Consider the following 20,155-nt stretch of genomic DNA (forward strand, 5'->3'; position numbering starts at 1 on the left):
AAATATAGGAGCATTATATTGCCCATTTTTTTTTTTTCTAATAGTTTCTAATATAATATAGTTTATCTCAGATGTTAACCACCAATTTATTTCTTTCTGGCATCTGTTCGCAACTTGGCTTCCACATAAGAAACATTTGGGGAAGGTCTGAACAAGGCCGCCTGCCTCCCAGACCAGGAGTCAGCCTGTGGGTGGAGCACAGAGACTGAAAATCTCTTGGGTGATTCTGACATCCCTGAGGCTAATGGCCACACCTTCAAGTACTGTTCTACAGTGTACAGCTTTGCAAATTATGTGTCTCAAATTCCCCTGGAGAGTTTACTGAGAACGCCAACCTCAAGGTTGAATTCATGATCATTCACAGGATGATATCTCCTAAATCTAGATGGCAGACCCTACGTCAGGGTGTGGATACAATTCTTGTCCAGGCAGCACTGTTTCTCCTTCAGGTTCAAGTTTTCCATTATGATTCTAGTTCTGTTTAATCCCATGAAAACCTCCATCTTGGCAGGGCCAGGGACATCATGCCATTGTGGACATTCTCCAGCTCCGAGCAAAGGCAAAGCTCGGCAGCAGCTGCAGGAAGCGGGGACTCAACTGGAAGTCAGGTGTCCCAGATTTAACTAGTTCCCTTCCCAGCCACTCAGGAGAGGGTGCTCAGGGCTCAGTGCCCGGGGCCAGTGGCAGTCATTCCATGTCCATTAAGTGCATCTGTGAAACTTTCAGTTGAAGACACCTTCTTTAGTGAGCATATCTAAATTCCCGATCCACAGAGCATGTTCCAGAATGGACTTTTAAAAAACTTTTTATTGTTCACACTATTGCAGATTTCTCCCCTCCCTTTGCCTGCCTCCCCCCTCCCTTGGCCACTATCAATAAATCAACTGAATGGACTTTTAAAAATATTTTTTTATTGATTTCAGAGAGGAAGGGAAAGGGATCAAGAAATAGAAACATCAATATTGAGAGATAATCATTGATCGGCTGCCTCCTGCATGCCCCACACAGGGGATGGAGCCCTCAACCTAGGCATGTGCCCTGACTGGGAATCAAACCCATGACCTCTTGGTTCATAGGTTGAAGCTCAACCACTGAAGCATACTGGCTGGGCTAAATTCTTTATTCTTCAAGGTCCTCTGCCTGTAATACAGGGATATAGTGGTAACTACTTCAAAAGAGTGTTGATAACATTAGAGGGACACAAATACAGCACTTAGAACAAAGCTGACATAATAAGCACTTAATTGTCCTATATAATAAAAGGGTCATATGCAAATTGACCCTAATGGCAGAACAACTGGTCGCTATGATTCCACTGACCACCAGGGGGCAGATGCTCAATGCAGGCGCTGCCCCCTGGTGGTCAGTGTGCTCCCACAGGGGGAACTCTGCTTGGCCACAAGCCAGAATGACAGCTGTGATTGCAGTGGTGGTGGCAGGAGCCTCTCCCGCCTCCTCTGCAGCACCGAGGATGTCCGATGATCATTTTCTGTACATGCCGTAGGATCACAAGGCCATGTGGCACAGCTGGGCCAGTGTGAACCATCTGCTAAGAGAGGACCAAAAGCTCTAAGCCTATCAGAGTTCTATCGATTCTAAAGTCAACTGCTCTTGTTAACCAATGGCGTATCTCAACCATTTGGGCAGACCTAGTCAGAATTCTACCTTTCTTCTGCATTTTATTATTTAAACTTGAGTAAAGATTAAAGTTTGATCATCAGAGACACAGACTGCAGGCCTCAGAATCCCTAAGCCCTGAGACATGCGGGGCAGAGACCTGAGAGTTCAACCTGTTTTGCTTCCTGTCCTGGTCAACCTCACCAAGACCCGCCAAGCAAGGTTTCCCATATGTGCTCCTGAACATCTATTCCTAAGGATGAATGCTGTCTTCCTGCCATTTCCCATGGTGCCTTGTCGAACTCCATGCTATGGTAAACAAAGTCTCCAATTACCAAGAAAAATGCCAGAAAAACAGAAAAGGAGAAAAATGAGTCTTTTAAAAAGGAATTCCAGTGGGACTACAGTTGTTCTGGGGTTGGCACTGCCATGTCGTCCAGAGGAAGCAGGAGTAAATCCACTCCGGAGGAAGATCTCACTAGGTAGAGTCTCCAGGCGCACAGAACAAGTTCAAGGTCATTCAACTTGCTTGGAATAGATCTGTGGAGATTAAAGAACACGTAGCAAATGTCAAATTTATCCTCAAAATCTTCAGATAAGGTACTCAGATAGAGAATATCAAGTAATTATGAAAAAATAGACTTTCAAGGTAGAATCTGCAAAATGAGTGGGAGATAAAAATGTAAGAACTTAGCAGCAAGATCAGAAAAAAAAATGAAATAAAACTTTTTAAATGGTAGAATACATTTACACAATATACACTACTCAATATACACTTATTGAAATTTAAAACACAATGAAAACACATTAGATAAAGTAAAAAACAGAGAATTGGGGGAAAGTGAAATACAAGCAACTTACCCAAAGTTAAAGTGTAGCACAATATATAACACGGAGGAAAAGATATGAGGTAAAGTGACATCAAGAAATGAATGAGACCTAGCAAACTGCTATTAATGTTATAGAAGAAAAGAGAGAATGAAGGCAGGTACATTTAAGGAGATTATGAAAAATTTGTCAGAGCTGTGAAGATAGCACAGTTTATATCAAATTAGATTTAAAAAATCCCAATTTATACACATTTTAGGGAAATTCACAGTACCAATGACAAAAACATAACTTCCCAATAGCCCGAGATGAAATAGGGAACACTTGCAGAAGATGGATGAGTCACTGCTGGCAGACAGCAATAGAAATGAATTGCTGAATCCCAGTGAGTTAATAAAAATGGAAACTGAATCCCAGTGAGTTAATAAAAAATAGTTTGAATTCAATAAAAACTAAGTCTTTAAAAATATATACTTAAAAAAGTAATTTCCAAAGAAAATACAAGTGAAAAAGCTGGCAGTATTAAAAGATCTGACAAGCAGGAAGGCATCATTAGAAAGGAAACTGGTAAACAGATAAGTAAATCTACACACACATTTTCTGTATTAAATAATCATGCTGTCTAATGTGGGAACAACGGTATGTGAGTCAGAGGAAGTGATTAGATTATTTCATTGTCAGGGGAAGAATGATGATAATTATAGATTATCTCATATATGGTGACCTTATTGTGTATCTTTCAAATAAAGCTAATACAGTGTGTAACTTTCAAACCTGAAGGGTAAAAGAAGGAATAAGATAACTAATCAGTTCAAAAAAGGCAAATGATGAGACAAAAAAGAGGCATAAAGTGGGAGAAATATAGAGCACAGCATATGGGTATAGAAATATTTTATGTATATACATAATTTTCCCAAAGTTTGCCTAACATACAGCTGAGTCACTTAAACACTGGTTTGCCCCGCTGTGTACAAGTCCAATTGCTTATTTTGATAGATAATCAGATTTCATGCAGAACTAATGGTAAATAGTGCAAAGTTAGGAGGCAAGTGAGTTTTAATCATTTAATTTTGTTTCTGGATAATGGAACTTAAACAAATAATAGCCAACCACGTAGTGGGACTGGTGTTTGTAATTTATGTTACAGTGACAGCAGGAAAATTCACTGCTGTGTGACAGTCAAGCTCTCTGGGAAAAGGCAGCTTCTTAGCCTGCATCTGATCAGAAATGGTGGCCTTCACTCCAAAAGCGTGTGAAACGACTGCCATCTGCTGGCGCAGGTACTTAACAACATGCATGGCCAGGTTACATTTACTACTTCCGGAAAAATCTAGTCCCAAACACCTTTATTAAACTTTTCCAAGTGGCCTTCATTAACTTTTCTAAGAATGCAAATGGGTAATGTATCATAAGGTATGTTAAACACCACACCTGTTTTGACTATTCAGTATCTGCAATTTATTGTTGGTTGAGAAGCTTCTTTGGTGTCCAGGAGACTCAAGATCATCATTATGAAACCCTATTATCCTAAAACAGGACGAAATGTTGTAAGTGACATTCCACATAATGCATTGCAATGTCTTTAATGTAAAGTAGTGTGCTTGCTGAGTACTTAATATGATTTAATATCTTGGTTAAATATTGTAAAACATGAAAGGACTCATCAGACACAGTCCTTTTCCTCACTGTTTAGAAAAGGGGAGGTGGAGGAATCAGGGGAAGTTAAGGCACATCCCTTTCTGACTAATATTACTATCATTCTTCACCATGTCAGCTCTGCTCTGTTGTATGGAGATCAATCATAGACCCCCAGCCGTTGACAGTGTCTGATCAGCACAAATCCGTCTTCTTTGAACGCTACTCCAAGTCACCCAACACAGGCCCAACTCCTGTAGGAAGCCCTTGGCACCCACTCACTGCGACGTCTCAGGTCTTCCGGGCTGAGTCTGTGTTTGTGGCCGTAAACCGATGTGCTCAGCCTTGATTAAGGACAGACGTGCTGGTGGTGGTTAGGAAGCCATTTCAGGTGTGAACACAGGTCCAGGCCAGGCTTTCAACCCGGTGAAGTTACCAATGTTTCAGTGGTGAGCTGAGCAAGTAAAATCTCTGAATTAAATGTGGCAAACACAAGTGCTTGAGGGACAGGAGGAAGACAAGGGAAGACAAGGAGTTTCAGAAAGTATAGCGGTCAGCAGTAGGGATTGCTGATTTCAGAGATAAAGGAGATGAAGAGAAAACAATAGGCATGGATGGATTACTCAGAAGCCCACCAGCCTCCATTTCTTGGGGTTTACGCTTCTCCCCTACACAAGCCTTTAATTGTTGAAAATTCTCAGATTTTTATCATGTATTGACCTCTTCTCTGAGCTACAAAAATGGGCATATTGTATTATCTATATGGCATTTCCCCTTTCAAGTCTTAACAAAACCCTTAACTCAATACCTTATCTCAGTGACAAACACATCACCTGTCCAGGCACTTAACCTAGATAGTTAGAGAGCATCCTGAGTCCTGCTTCTTCCTTACTCTCACACCCAGTCAGTCTGTTCTATGCTCATTTTGTCTGAAACACCCCAAGAATCCTTGACCCCCTCTGCTCCACAGCCCCATCCCCACACCTGCCAGCTCTGCTCACTTCTTAGCAGGACTCCAGGGAAGAACCCCCTGATTGGTTTGTCTGCCTTCCTTCCAGTCCACCTCCAGTCTGTTTTGATTCTGTTGCCATAGTGACCTGTCTAAAATGAAATCTTCTCAGCTGTGTATTAGCCAGAATTCATTGCAGGGAACATAAACAACTCAAGCTTTAAAAGACTTAATATAGGGATTAAGGCCTCAAGGTTTTTGGAAGACCTGGATAGCAGAAGTTAGGGTCGTTCTGTAGAGCTGCTGCCCCATAGACCAAAATCATTACCTTTTCTGCAGATTCAGTTTTGATGTCCTTCCACTAGAGGGCTCTGTGGATAAGAGAAAATTCTTAAAGTCATGTCTTTTGAAGGTATTTTAAGTATATGCCATTTTACCAATTATAAATTCTTGGTAATTTTTATTTAATATTCAGAAATAAGTTGTTTTTATGAAACTACAAAATAGAAGAGTTTAAATATTTTTAGATATTCTTTTTTTCTAATTAAATTGCCTCATTCTCAGCAGTTGCTCTGAGAGATGTTTACTAGTATACTATGACATGTCCTTTCTTTCTTTATTAGAAGTTATAATCAGCACTAAATATTTCTGGATATGAAATTATCTAATGAAATAATGGTCTAGTTAATAATTTAGAAGTCAGCCTCCTCATAATTTAATACTATTCCAAGATTACTTTTAAAATATCAGTGACTTATTATAACACAAAAGGGTATGAGTTTCTAGATAGGATCTGTATTCACTCAGATTCTAATATTTGTGAGAATATTCACTTCTCATCTAATTTTAAGTGGCAGAAGTAAAATGTGATTTGAGCTTTAGAGATATTAATCTTTTACATAAATATCAGCATATCCTTGCATGCATTCATGCATTTGAAATAATTGATACTTTTATGTTTTAGCTGTGATGGGACAAACTCTGTAGAGGGGAGAGGAAAATCAGTATCTAGTTATAATGATATATGTATTAAATAAAACTTCAAGTTTTCAATAAAAATTTATGAGATATGCGAAGAAACAGGCATGTATAATCTAAACACAGGGGTTGGGGGAAGCAAGTTAGAGGAACCTGATCCCAGAGTTGACACATGGACTTCAGAGCAGGACTTATAATATACTAGAGGCCCGGTGCACGAAATTCGTGCATGAGGGGAAGGGGTCCCCTCAGCCCAGCCTGCACCCTTTCCAATATGGGACCCCTTGGGGGATGTCCTACTGCTGGTTTCGGCCCAATCCCAGGGATGGGGCCGAAACTGGCAGTCAAACATCCCTCTCACAATCTGGGACTGCTGGCTCCTAACTGTTCACCTGCCTGCCTGCCTGATCACTCCTAACTGCCCCCCCCCCCTGCCAGCCTGATCACCCCTACCACTTTGCCTGCCTGCCTGATCACCCCTAACTGCCCCTCTGCCGGCCTGGTTGCCCCCAACTGCCCCCCCCCCGATGGCCTGGTTGCCCCCAACTGTCCCCCGCCCCCCCCCCCCCCCGCTGGCCTGGTCACCCCTTAGTGCCCCCCCCACCGGCCTGGTTGCCCCTCACTGCCCCCCCCCCTGCCAGCCTGTTCAGTCGTTTGGTCGTCCCTCGCTAACCACCCTGCTGGCCTGGTCGCCCCACGCAGCCTGCTGGTCAGTCATTTGGTGGTCCCTCACTAACACCCTGCTGGCCTGGTCACCCCACACAGCCTGCTGTTCAGTTGTTACTGTGAGGGCATCATGACCAATTTGCATATTACCTTTTATTAGTATAGATGTTCAGAGTATTTAAGGAAACAGTGGTTGAAGAAGTAAGAAAGGTATAATGGCAATAATGACAACCAGATAGACAATATCAACATAGATGGAAATCATATAAAAATAAAACAAATGGAAACACTGGATTTCAAAAACAATAACTAAATTTAAAAATGTACCAAATGTACTAATGGGCTTAATGGTAGATTTGAGCTAGAAAAAGAATCAGCAAACTTGAAGATAGATCAGTACATATTATATAATCCAAAGAAAAGAGAAAAAAATGAGCAGAACCTCAGAGACCCATGAGACACCACTTAGTACACCATGTAAGTGTGAAGGGACTACCAGAAGGAGAGGGGCAGAAGAAGGGAGCAGAAACAATAGTAAAGAATATAATGACTGAAAACTTTTCAAATTTGATGATACATTACAGGTAAAATGCTGATAGCCAAACACAATGAGGAAATCTTGAAAGAAGCAAAAGAAAAATGACTCATCACATACAGGGGAACCCCAATATGATTAAGAGTTGACTTATCAAAAACATTGAAAGTAAGAAAGGGAGAGGTTAGCAAGATGATAAAACATGGGGTCCCTGACTTTGGTTCCCCTCACAGAATAAACAATTATCAACTATTCACAGACAAGAAGACTTCGCGAAAGTCCCTGTACCCAGGGAAAGATCTGGTTCCTGGAATTTCTGCTAAATAAAGTATAAAGTAAATAATATAAAGTATAAAAAAAGCATAAAGTATATACTCCTTCTATGGCCAGATGGACTTTTTTGCACATTCCTCCCTCACTTTTCATTCATTACTTTAATTGTAAATGAATTATTTCAAATGTAAATGGATTAAATTCTCCAACCAAAAGAGAGTGATTGAATGAATACAGAACAAGGCCCAACTATATGCTCTGTATAGTAGTTGCATTTCAGTTTAAGGGCACACATAGACTCAAAGTGAAGGGCATAGAAAAATATTCCATGCAGGTGGGAACCAGAAGGAATCAGGAATAGCTATATTTGTATCAGAGAAAATAGACTTTAACTTAGAAAACTATAACAAGAGACAGAATGGTCATTATACCAGTATAATAATGAAAGGGCAAGTTAATAAAGAGGACATAATATTTGCTAATATATATGTACCCAACATCAAAGCCCCTGAATGTATTAAGCAGATAGTAACAGATATAAATAGAGAAGTAGACAATACAATAATAGTAGGCAATATCCCGACAGAAAATGAATAATGAAAGTTTGGGCGTGACCTACCCTTTAGATTAAATGAAACTAAGAGACAGAACACTGTATCTAACAGCAGCAGAATACATAGTTTTCTCCTGCGCACACGAAGCATCCTCCAGGGTAGATCATGTGCTAGATCACAAAGAGGAGACATCTGACACCATAGAAATACAAAGGATCATAAGAGACTGCTATGAATAATTACAGTCCAACAATTTGGAGAATCTAGAAGAAATGGATAAATTCCTAGAAACATGCAACCTACCAAGACTGAATCATGAAGAAACAGAAAATTTGAACAGATGTTATAACAAGTATCAGTAAAGAGATAAAATCAATATTCAAAAAGTAAAGTCCAAGACCAGATGACTTCATAAGTAAGTTCTAAAAACCCTTAACGAAGCATTAATAACTATTTAATTTTCAAACCCTGCAAAAAAATTGAAAAGGAAGCACTTCCAAACTCATTTTATGAAGCCAGTCACCAAAGATGAGCAGAGAAGGACACTGGGGCTTTAAAAATGGATGACTAGAATAGCTATGGTAGCAAGCTGGGGATGAAAGTAAGGGAGAGTGGGTGGTGCGTCTCATGGTCTTGTGCCCAAGGTGGTGATTGAAGGAGAATGTTTCAGTGTCCAGTAGAAGAGAGATAATAAAATAAAATAAATAATTTTTATTTAAAAAAACCCCCACCCTATTCTGTGTCTATCATAGGGAATGAAAAACTGTATTTTACACACCAGATTCCAATTATAAATCTGGTTCCTGGAATTTCTGCTAAATAAAGTATAAAGTAAATAATATAAAGTATAAAAAAGCATAAAATATAAACTCCTTCTCTGGTCATATTGACTTTTTTGCACATTCTTCCCTCACTTTTCATTCATTTGCACTTGTGTGCTAACATTTCTATTTTTATAATCTCTCTTCTTAACTCTCTCCGCTCTAGGTCTCTCTTTCTCTGGCTCTGATAAGTTGCCTTTTTTTTTTTTTTCAGAGCCTTTGGAGATGGAGTCAACTTGATCTTTTCTGTAGATTTTGTACCATCTGCCTTTAGAAGTGTGTAATGTTCACATACTCATGTTACACACTACACCCTTGCATAACTAATGATTGGGAGACGTAGTCAATTTCTTCCATGCTTCTTGTGACTATCATATAACGAAACATATCTTAGTTATTATGTGTTCAAGAGTAACAATAGTATTTTGTATTATTGTTTTCTGAGAATTGCTGGTTACTTTAATTGCATTAAATCTGCTTTTCAGTACCATTTGGGTATTACTGTTTCATCCTTTCTTATTTCAATTCAAAAATGTACATACCCAAGACACATTTGAATGTTTCTTGTGTGCCAAGAACTTTGTGGAGAACTCCCACCATTTATTCATTCTCCACTCAAGAAAGAAAAAGGTACTGTAATTTTCATATATTTCAGAGGAATTAGCTGGGACTCTGAGAATCTTGGCCAACTTGCCTGCGGTGGTGACATAGACAGACCAAAGGCAGGAATTGGATCATCCAATTCCAGTACCACTGTTTCCCTTTTATGAGATGATCACATAGGAGTTTGAAAGTTAACAGGAAAATGGAATATTTTTTAGAGTATGAAGTGATTAAAGTAAATATGAAGGCTTATTTTTACTAAGGTCACATGCAATTCCACAGAGCACGTGGAACACAAGGATGACACAAATATTTTAGCTCACTGGATGCTATTGACCTTTAAGTAAAATGGCGTATATCATCTGGTGACCAGGTACTTAACATTGTCATTTCTTTCTTCCTCATGGTCTTACAGATCATTGGATCTTATGTAATTACCCATGAAATTGCTGGTGTTGTTTCCTGACAGGCACTCAATAAAATCTCTTTGTTGCCTAGAAAATGATTAACCTCTTCGTGGAACCACTGGGGTGTGATATTTAATACATGTGACATAATATAAAGGTATAGAACTTTAGTACATGACATTTAAAAACATTCTATTTATAGGTCAAAGTTTGTTCAGTTGACCTCATGGATTAGCTGCAGTAGTTTTAAAATTTCAGGCAAAACTAAAAAAAGTTATCTAAAATCATAGCTTTTATTCACTGCACAACATGGATATTCATACCACCCCTCTATAAATGTTTGGTACAGATCTTTCTTACTTTAATAAAGTTTGACAATTTGTGACAGGATGGAAAGGAAATTCATTATATTTAGTAATAGAAAACCTATTTCTCATTTTTCATGAACCAAGCAGCTACAATGAAATTGCCTAACCCACTATATCACAATTCTACACCTTTGTGGTTCTTAAGGTCACCCTCAAAGGTCTTCAATTTCCTTATGTTCACAGCTTGGCATCTGGTAATTTTCAGTATCAGAAAATATAAGGAGGCTATATATTTTTTTTCCTAAGAAGAAATATTTCTGATTTGAAAAGAAATAAATCTGTCAAGAGGAAAATATTAAAAATAAAAAGCATGACTGTAATAATCACATTGGTGTCACAGCCAATTTTGCTTATCCAACTTGCTGAAGGAAACTTCCCTGCCCCCCAAAGGAACTGTCAATGTAAAAGAAATGGAATTTTTATTTCAATAACCACTGTGGTTTAAAGGTAATTTATGTATAAGAAAGCACAGCAGCCTCAAGAATCAAATTTCCTTAAAATATTATTTTGTATTTTCTCTGCTACAAAGCTTAGTATAATTGATAGATCAAAGTAAAGAATGACAAATTTGCTTCTCTGAGTTATAATTTAACACCACACTGTACACTTCTCAGATCACTAGCAAAAGAGTAGGGTTTTGCATTCTGTATAGAGATTACATTTATAACGTAATTAACCTCCAGTTAAAATTCCTTATGATGTTATATTACAAAGAGAAGAAAAGCTCGTTTTGTTTGACCTCACCTATCTGGGGTGGCAAGTCTTCCACAGCCCAGATCCCACCTCCTATCAAACCTCAACTTTTTGGCTCAGTCACTATTATTTGTATCAATAATAAATAGCAACACTGCATGTCATTTTAGTTGTTTTATAAGTGAAGATTTCCTCAGAGAAGGCAGAATGTTCAAACATTTAAATAAGCAATTTAAATTCTTATTTCTTTTTAGAATGATCTGTGGCTATAGCTACTACCATTGGTATTTAGGATTTAAAAAATGAAGGAAAAAGAATATATAAAACAACTACGTGAAAGGCTCCATATTTACTAGTTGTATACAGGAAATACTTATCGCTTTCCCCAATAGCAATTCTTTTCCCATCACATCCACTAACTCAAGCCTCATTTGCTGCAGTGTGGTTGTGAGTGTGTCATCAGTCGGTAAGTGTATCCAACGCTCATCTGCCTCCCACTCCAGCCTCGGCTGATTAGCGGGTTGTTGCTGTAATGCTCAGCTTGGCCTTATAGCTACAGGATCAGAGGGTTCTCTCTTTGCACATGTAATACTTTCCCATGACAAATACCATTATTCCAAAGTTATTGAAGACTGGCAACTACTTAAACATAATAGATTCCTCAGAAAGTACTCAGCATTTTTTTCACTTAAAAAAAAAAAAAGTCAAATAATGGAAAGGAAAGAAAAAACCCAGACATTTGCCATTTTTCCAGATGTCAGATCTCTGAAGGTACATAATTCTAATTCTAAAACAGACAAAAACATAACAGTTTTCATAATTGTGGCAAAGAGGGATGAAAATAAAGAAAACCTTTTCAAACTTTATTTATGACTACTTCAATTATGGCATTTTGTGATTAAAATTTGATTATAGTTTGGGTTTGGGCAAAAAATGCATGATATAATAATATATGTAAAATACCCATTTGTTTGCCTAAATGTCTATTTAATGACCACGAGCCTAATGGCCATGGTGTTTGGATGTTGGTTGGACACCTAATCTCCTTTGTCAACACCTCCTTCTATTAAAATATAGACTATGGGAATAGTTTTTGCATTTTAGTTTTTATAATGTTTTATTTTTGCACCATTTAAAAGACTGAAACATTTTACATTACCTTTTAAATTTTATTTTTATCTTATTCTACTTATTTTTTTTCATTTTCTTTTTAAAAATTCAATTTATTGGGGTGATATTAGTTCAGAAAACCATACAGGTTTCAAGTGTACAACTCAACAAAATGTCATTTTGTTGCATCATGTCACCCAAAGCAAAGTCTCTTTCTGTACTCTCTTATCCCCCTCTTGCCCACCTCCACATTATCATTTTTAAATAACAATTTCTTATTGTTTTTTCTTTAACAGCAAAAGCATGTGATAGGTACATTTTGCTTAAAATAATTGGTTCTTTTTTTATCCTCCCCTCCAACAACACTTTATATTAACTACTCTAACTTAACAGAGAGAATAAATCATATTTCCCAGTGAAACTGGAAGATTATCAACACACTAAAGCAGAATCTATAAGATATATTTGCTCAGAAGAGTAAAAAATGAACCAAAGTAAGTGAAAAGCAGAAAAGAACAAATCTGTCTCTGCAAATGTTGGATGTTGACATGGTCTTTCAAAGTGATGGCACACCATAGAGTGGTAGGTCACTTGTCTGGTGCCTGGAAAGGGCAGTTTGGTGGCAACTGCAGGCTGCAGGTGCACCTGAGAGGCCAATGTGAAGTAGAAACATGACTGGCAGCTGTGAGTTCACACCTAGGGAAGAACTATCTAGACTGAGAAAGGGAAGTAGTGCATACACTGAAGATTAAAGAAACATATACATCCAGAGACAGATGGTCACTGACCACTCTGCTAGGAGCTAAGGATACAATGAGTAAGAAACAATGGTCTCTGTCTCAAAACTAAACTACCATTTCTAATAAATAAAGAAACAGAGCTGTTGATATACAATGAAAGCATCAGTTCTTTTGTGAGGAGCCTATTATACATACATTGTATAGTTTTTGAAAAATTTTATTCAGATACTCTTAAGCCATGCAGAGAAAGTGGCGTACCATAGTAAGTAAATAAATAAATAACTGATCAGAAAGGATATATGCACCCTTATGTTCATAGCAGCACAATTTACAATAGCTAAGATTTGGAAACAGCCTAAGTGCCCATCAGCCGATGAGTGGATTAAAAAACTGTGGTACATCTACACAGTGGAATACTATGCCGTTATAAAAAAGAAGGAACTTTTACCATTTGCAACAGCATGGATGGAACTGGAGAGCATTTTGCTAAGCGAAATAAGCCGGTCGGAGAAAGATAAACATCACATGATCTCACTCATATGTGGGATATAATGATCAACATAATTTGATGAACAAGAATAGATCCAGAGACAAATGGTAGGGGAGGGGGGGGGGGGGGGGGTTAGAGAGCAACCAAAGGACTTGTATGCATGCATATTAACATAACCAATGGACACAGACACTGGGGCAGTGGGGGCTTGCCCAGGGTGGGAATGGCTGGGTGTGGGGAGTCAATTGGGAAAAAAGGAGACATATATAAAATTTGAGACAATAAAATAAATAAATAGATAAATAAAATAAATAGTCTTACAAAGAAATTTGAAAGCAATGATAAGAAAAAAACATTAGAATGGGACAATCTTCTCAGCCTGGAAACAGACATTGAGTAACATGTCATAAACCCAGTAGTCAGAAAACCAATGATCATTGAATCGGAAAGTGAGTTTGCTTACAGGATAAACCATTACTGCACATTAATAAATGCAAAATGTCCCCTACATTCCAGTACCTTATCTTTCCTCTGTCAAATGAAATGGCTCAAGGGTAAATAGTAGGAAAAAGAAAGAGCAGAAATAATTGCATAAGGCAGATAACTTACTTTTGGATCCTATGATTTTTATTTATAGAATTAACCTGAGACTATCTAAATCTCAAATTACTTTAAAAATCGCTATTATTTTCTCAGCCTTAGCAAATAAAATAATTCCAAAGGCATACTAGTGAAAATTAAAAGCATTATCCTGTACAAACTTAAGTTATTAATAAAAAGTGATGATATTATTAATAATGATATTTTATCATTTAAAAATTATATTAAAGAACACAGACTCTGAAGTCCAAAAATATAAGTTTGTGTCCCAGTGTCCATTTACTAGCTGTAGGTGATGCTACAGTAAAATTTGGATAATAATGGTCCTCACTTCACTGGGTTGTGCATGCATGTACATACACACATATTACATGTATTTCATTTATATTCCTTACACAAGTCCAGTTGTACCATGGCTGCTTGTTTGATCTAAAGAAACACGTGTTCAAGTTTCTCTCAACATTTAATTTTAACAAAAAGTAACAGACATTGCGCATTTACCACATGTCTGGCACTATTCCAAGGTTTTTTTATGTGTTATCTAATTTATTTCTCCCCAAACTATGTGAAATAGCTACTGTTGTCAGGCCCAATTTAGAGATGAGAACTGAGACAGAGTCACTTGCTAAGTGTGGAGAGCGGCTATAGCATTTGAACAGGTTCAAGCCTCCAACTTATCAGAAGGCACGGTCCTCTTGTGGCAAAGCCACATACAAGTCTCAACTTGGAGGACAAAGCCCTCCCAGCACAATTATAGCCAAAGGCTATGGTTATAAGCTTGACCTTATAGTCCGACTTTATAGTCCTAGGTAGCTGAGGGATGTGGGCTGCGGGAGGTGCAGCAAATGCTGCCAAAACAAAGCTTGATAGAGTTCTCAGGTGCATGTAATTAAGTAGATTTGAAACTTGCAAGAACGTTGTAAACATCCTTACCACTCCCTAGTTTTGCTTTGTGAAATCTGACTATAAAATAAAGACTCAGCTTACAGGCTGTGTCACTGTTTCCTCATCCAGGCACAGTGATCCATCTGGCCCCAACTATATTCTCCTGTCTGTTTTCTTTAATCCTTCACTGCCACTCCTCAGGTTCACCACTGGCTGTGCTGGACATGGTTCAGCTAAGATCACAAAACTGTGAAGTTTCTTTATCAGGTTAGTTGCCCTTTGCTCATTGAACACCTTCCCCACCTCCACCCCCCTACACACACACAATTCTTCCATTTTCAAAGGGTCCAAAGTCATATGCAAAATGCTTTTATTTCCTTTGTTATTTTTGCATTTTGGGGAGCATGAAGGGCCTCCTTTCTTTTGTTCTTCTGTTCTATGACAAAAACATCAGAAATAAGAGGCTGTGATTCCCCCAGATGCTAGGAAGAGCTCCTAGGATCATTCCCATAACACCCACATACCCTCATCACAGCAACCTCACACTTTCCCAGCAAGAATACAAAGTCCAAGGCATTGTTAACATGGTGCCCCTGCCATCCACAAGGCACTGGGCACACAGGAGGGCAACCTTGGGCATTTGATAACTTGGACATAAATTAATAAAGGTTAGCTCCATCCAGGGTTGATGTAAGGGTGGAGCTGGTCAGGAGGGTTTGAAGATAAATACGCTTATGTCACTTTACTGCCTATTTTCCATGGGGTTTTGTGGGTAAGAGAAAAAATGCACAGCAGAAACCTGATTCATTTGGATTGGCATATACTTTAGAATGTACTAAATTTGTGTGTGTTTTTTGTGTGTGTGTGTGTGGTTTACATGTTATTTACTCTTATTCACCTCCAATATGTTTGCCCCTGGCCCTGGGTCCTTGCTGATTACATGTTTTCTGTCATTTTTATCCTGAAAATATCCGATAGAATCAATGCATGGTGTTCTAAAGCAGCACATCAATTTTAACAGAACACAACATGTTCATTAAGTCTCTTTATAGGATTTCAATGTTCAATAAAATAAAGTAGGATGGGGATTTTGAGACCAGATCATCTCAAATGACAGTACTTGGATGGCTGCCTACTTCCCCCACTGTGAAGTTCAGCTTTGTAGTGCAAGCTTCAAGACACATCTAATGAAATGTTTGATTGCATAGCAAAGATTTACAAATGCACAAACTGTGTTTCAGTTAACCAATCTGTACTTGAAAGATCTTTCCATTGGTTTGAGAATTTAGTGCATCATTGAGTCTCCAAAATTAGGACGTTAAACTGTGAGGGAGGTTGGGAGGGTGAGACCAGGTGAGACCTGCCACCAGCCAGTCTCTTTAGGATACCCCTCCCCTGTCCATGGTTGTAACAGATACACATGAAAGACAAACACCAGAGATACAAGTTTGGAATCTTCCCGAGGCAAGGCCAGGAGCAGGAATCCAAAGGCATCGGCAAACAAGGTCTGTTCAACTAGTCCCCAGGTGCCCAGGATAAGTGGAATATTCCTCATCAATAGAGTGTCACTTGCACGGCTCGTCTCATCCCAGAAGGGCCATCTGGTATTGAGAGTAAAACAATATGAGAATAAAGAGAGGACTCAACGGTCTGACATTTATTATTTCAGTTTGTCAAGGATCTCATTAATGAGTGTGGTAAAAGTAATCTTAACTTGTGAGTGTTAAATGTAGTTATCATCAAGCTGGAATTATATTCCTGATTGTGAACAAGCTGTATTAAGTGATTCGGGACACTGAGATTTCAGGGAGCAGTTTATGCCACTGGCCCTTAGTATAGGGAAAGCCAGATGCTATTCTGGGTGGATTGACTTTCTTATACAACCACTTTCTCTGTCTGACACCTATGTGACTCGGACCTGTTTATTGCACTAGGTTGATACTAGAGGAAATAATTTATACATATGAAAGCTCATGCTTCAAATCAGTTTAAGAAAAATCATCAAAATATAAAACTCCAGGATTATCACAATCCCCCTAACGTTTTCATGATTGTTATCGATGGTCAGCTAGTTTGTGGCCCAGTACGGTGCTCGGTGCATAGGAGGGACTCAGAATACATCAGAGTTAATGACAGAGCTCTGTAAGTGCCTGAATGTGGCTTGTTTTATGACTGAAAATCTTGACAGTAATGTGTGTACAATATGGCACCCTAATAACTTGTCCATTGAGTACATGAACAAATGACAGATTTTTCAGTACCCCCTTTTTAAAACAAATGAAACTCATGAGAAACATGACAAGAAGTACAATCTCAATTCCAGGTGAAGAAATCAATAAAGGTATGCTTTGTCTGCGGAGAATTTAAAAACGAATGAAACTGTCTACAAGTTGGTCCATTTTGACTGTCGGGCCCAGCAGTTCTGAGCACAGTCTGTGATACAATCCTCCCTCAGGAAGAATGCAGCTCCTGACCACCTTGGTACCCAGCCACTCACACAGTTGTAGGAAAAGGTAGGAAAAAATACCAGTGGAAGCGTGTTGTGTCTTTCCGTAATCCAGCCTTCTCCCCCTGTGGGAGTAACATTGGTAAAGCCATTTATTTAACTAAATTGCCAGTCACATCTACTTGTTCAACACAAATTATTATTCATTCTGGGATGATAGATAAGTGGCCTTGTCCAAAGTTGATTGTGTGCAATAAATGCCACATTAATATTCATAACTTCATAATAGTGCAGTATTCATAGAATGTGTGTGCAGCTGGGAAATACTCATTTTAAAATGATCTTTGACATGGATGAGAAATTCTTTGGGAGCCTGACTGGTTCCCATTGGGAATGGTATTGAGACAGAACAAGAAAGGAAATGGTGTCCAAGATGCTAACTGTCCTTATCAACCATAAAGAGCAACATCATCAGATCATTTGTCAAACTAGAATTTTCTCTGTGGGGTAAGAATTGGCTGCTATTAGTCATCATGTTCCTTATAGTTACCTTTCTTGCTCTTTACATCCATGATGTAGAAAATTACAAACTTAATGCATTTCCTGGAATTTAATTTTAGTGTAACACTTTCAATGAGGAAATGCAAACTCAAGTCTATGTCACAATTTGATATCCAAGGGCACTCTTTGTTTAAAGGAGACATAAGAGTCACTTCTTTCCCAGCAATTTTACAAGAGAAAATATCAAATAGCCTCAATATGCAGCTTAGGAGAAGTCCGTTGGCTGGTAGATTGGTGAGCTTGAGAACAGGCACTTTAAGATCCAAATTCAAGAGTCCATAGAAGACTGGGAGATAATACAATACAAGAAGTAGGCTGATTGTGAACCCTCTCGCAGTGGTCGGCAAACTCATTAGTCAACAGAGCCAAATATCAACAGTACGACGATTGAAATTTCTTTTGAGAGCCAAATTTTTTAAACTTAAACTTCTTCTAATGCCACTTCTTCAAAATAGACTTGCCCAGGCCGTGGTATTTTGTGGAAGAGCCACACTCAAGGGGCCAAAGAGCTGCATGTGGCTTGCGAGCCGCAGTTTGCCGACCACGGCTCTAGGGGAAACATACTCAACTTCAGCCATTTGTCACATGCAGCAATGAGAGTCGAATGTTGCTGTATTTCCTGATTTTTTTTCAAGGAATACAGAAATCCTAATTTCCTACATAATGTATTCTCTCTCTCTTTTTTCACAATTTTTTTTCTGGCTTTATTGAGTCACAAGTGGCATAATGCTGTATGAATTTAAGGCATACATATAGTTATTTTACATATGTATACATTGCAAAATTATTTTTACAATAGGTTATCAACCATTTCATGTACTTTAGAAACTTTCAAATATACAACACAGCATTGTTAACTGTAGTCACCATGCTGTACTTTACATGCCCAGAGCTTGCTCGTCTTATACATGGAGGTTTGCACCTTTTGACCACTTTCTCCCATTTCCCTAGCCCCCAACCCCTGGCAACCACTGATCTGTTCTGTTTCCATGAGTACACTTCCCTAGATTCCACATAGAGGTATGACCACACAACATGTGTCTTTCTCTGTCTGACTTACTTCACTTGGCATAATGCTCTCAAGGTCTGTCCATGTTGTCACAAATCGCAGGATTTCCTTCTTGTTTGTGACTGAATGACAATCCATTGTGTGTGTGTGTGTGTGTGTGTGTGTGTGTGTGACATTTTCTTTATCCATTCGTCATTGATAGATACACCTTGTTTCCCTCTCTTAGATACTGTGAAAAATAATGCAACGAACATGGGGTGCAGCTATGTCCTCAGTACAGTGACTTCATTTCCTTTGACCATATATCCAGAAGTGGAATAGCTAGATCAAAGGGCATCCTTCAAACAGAAATAAAAGGATAATAATTGCCATCACAAAAACCTGGGAATGTGTGAAACTCACTGGTAATGGCGAATATACAAGTCAGATTTTCTAATATTAAACGGTGCTGTGTAATTCACCTGCAGCTGTAGATTAAATGTCAAAAAACCCCCACAAATGTATTAAAAATAACCCTAACTGCGCAATATCTTGATACATAAACATTGGCAATTAATTTTTTAAAAATATGAGGAACTGTGCAGGCTAAATGAACACATTTGTAAACTGGTATTTCTTAAACTCTTTCTTTTAGCTTTTTTACTAGTACAGTCTAAGTCTTAGCCTGTTACCATGACGTGGTCCATTTTACTTTTCTTTTACTAAGGAATATTTCACTTATTATGGAGTCTGCCTGCTGAGCAAAGATTTGTAGAGAATGAATAATTTTGTGGGTAATAGATGAAGAGAAGGAGCAGGAGAATGTCCTGGGGAAGGGTCCATGGAGGTTCCTGGTGGGATGGGTGCAGATTCTCCTGACTCCACCAGGAGCAATCAGAAGGAATGTTCCAGAAACTGCCTGTGGCCTCTCAGAGCTCCTTCCTCCACTCCTTTGCTTGTCTTTGTCGATGTGCACTGCTTTTGAGCAAATACACTTTCTGTTTGTGTTATTGATAAGGATGGCATATTTTCCTCACTTAAAAAATGTCCCTTATCTTACCTCCAGTTCTGACTGTCAGCCATGTGCCTGCAGGTGGGGACCTGTGTGTGCAGACCACAGAAAAATGCTGGAGAGGAGGAGGCTAAGGATCTGACAATGTCGCAAAATGCTCCTCAAAGTGGGACCAAGAAATTCAAGGCCCCTGTGTCCTTTTGTCTCTCATGACCCACCCTTGGCGTCCTTACAGAAGGAGGTCCCAGTGCTGTCTCCAAAACGCGGTCAGGGCTGACTTCAGATGGCACCCTGTTCTGCAGGGTCTGCCGCAGGAATTTGTGTATGAAATCTGAAATCAAAGCCCTGTCTATACGAAGGACCCAGTCAATCACCGCACTTCAATTACTGATTAAA

General features: G+C 38.7%; 1 long non-coding RNA gene across 2 annotated transcripts in view; it reads right to left on the reverse strand.

Annotated features, from left to right (window-relative positions):
- Positions 1–1,776: 1,776 nt before the first annotated feature.
- The window catches only part of LOC114228778 (uncharacterized), a 30,215-nt gene continuing 11,836 nt past the window's right edge, over positions 1,777–20,155 (reverse strand). Inside the window, exons 3-6 of one of the 2 annotated variants that reach the window (XR_003614897.2) lie at positions 5,358–5,400; positions 4,363–4,534; positions 3,877–3,972; positions 1,777–2,157 (exon numbers count right to left, since the gene is read on the reverse strand). This is a non-coding gene — a long non-coding RNA (uncharacterized LOC114228778). Of the gene's footprint in view, positions 2,158–3,876; positions 3,973–4,358; positions 4,535–5,357; positions 5,401–20,155 lie in introns of both variants that reach the window. The other variant, XR_008557733.1, reaches the window with a different exon arrangement.

The sequence above is a fragment of the Eptesicus fuscus genome, chromosome 12, assembly GCF_027574615.1.
Source record: "Eptesicus fuscus isolate TK198812 chromosome 12, DD_ASM_mEF_20220401, whole genome shotgun sequence".
NCBI lineage: Eukaryota > Metazoa > Chordata > Mammalia > Chiroptera > Vespertilionidae > Eptesicus > Eptesicus fuscus.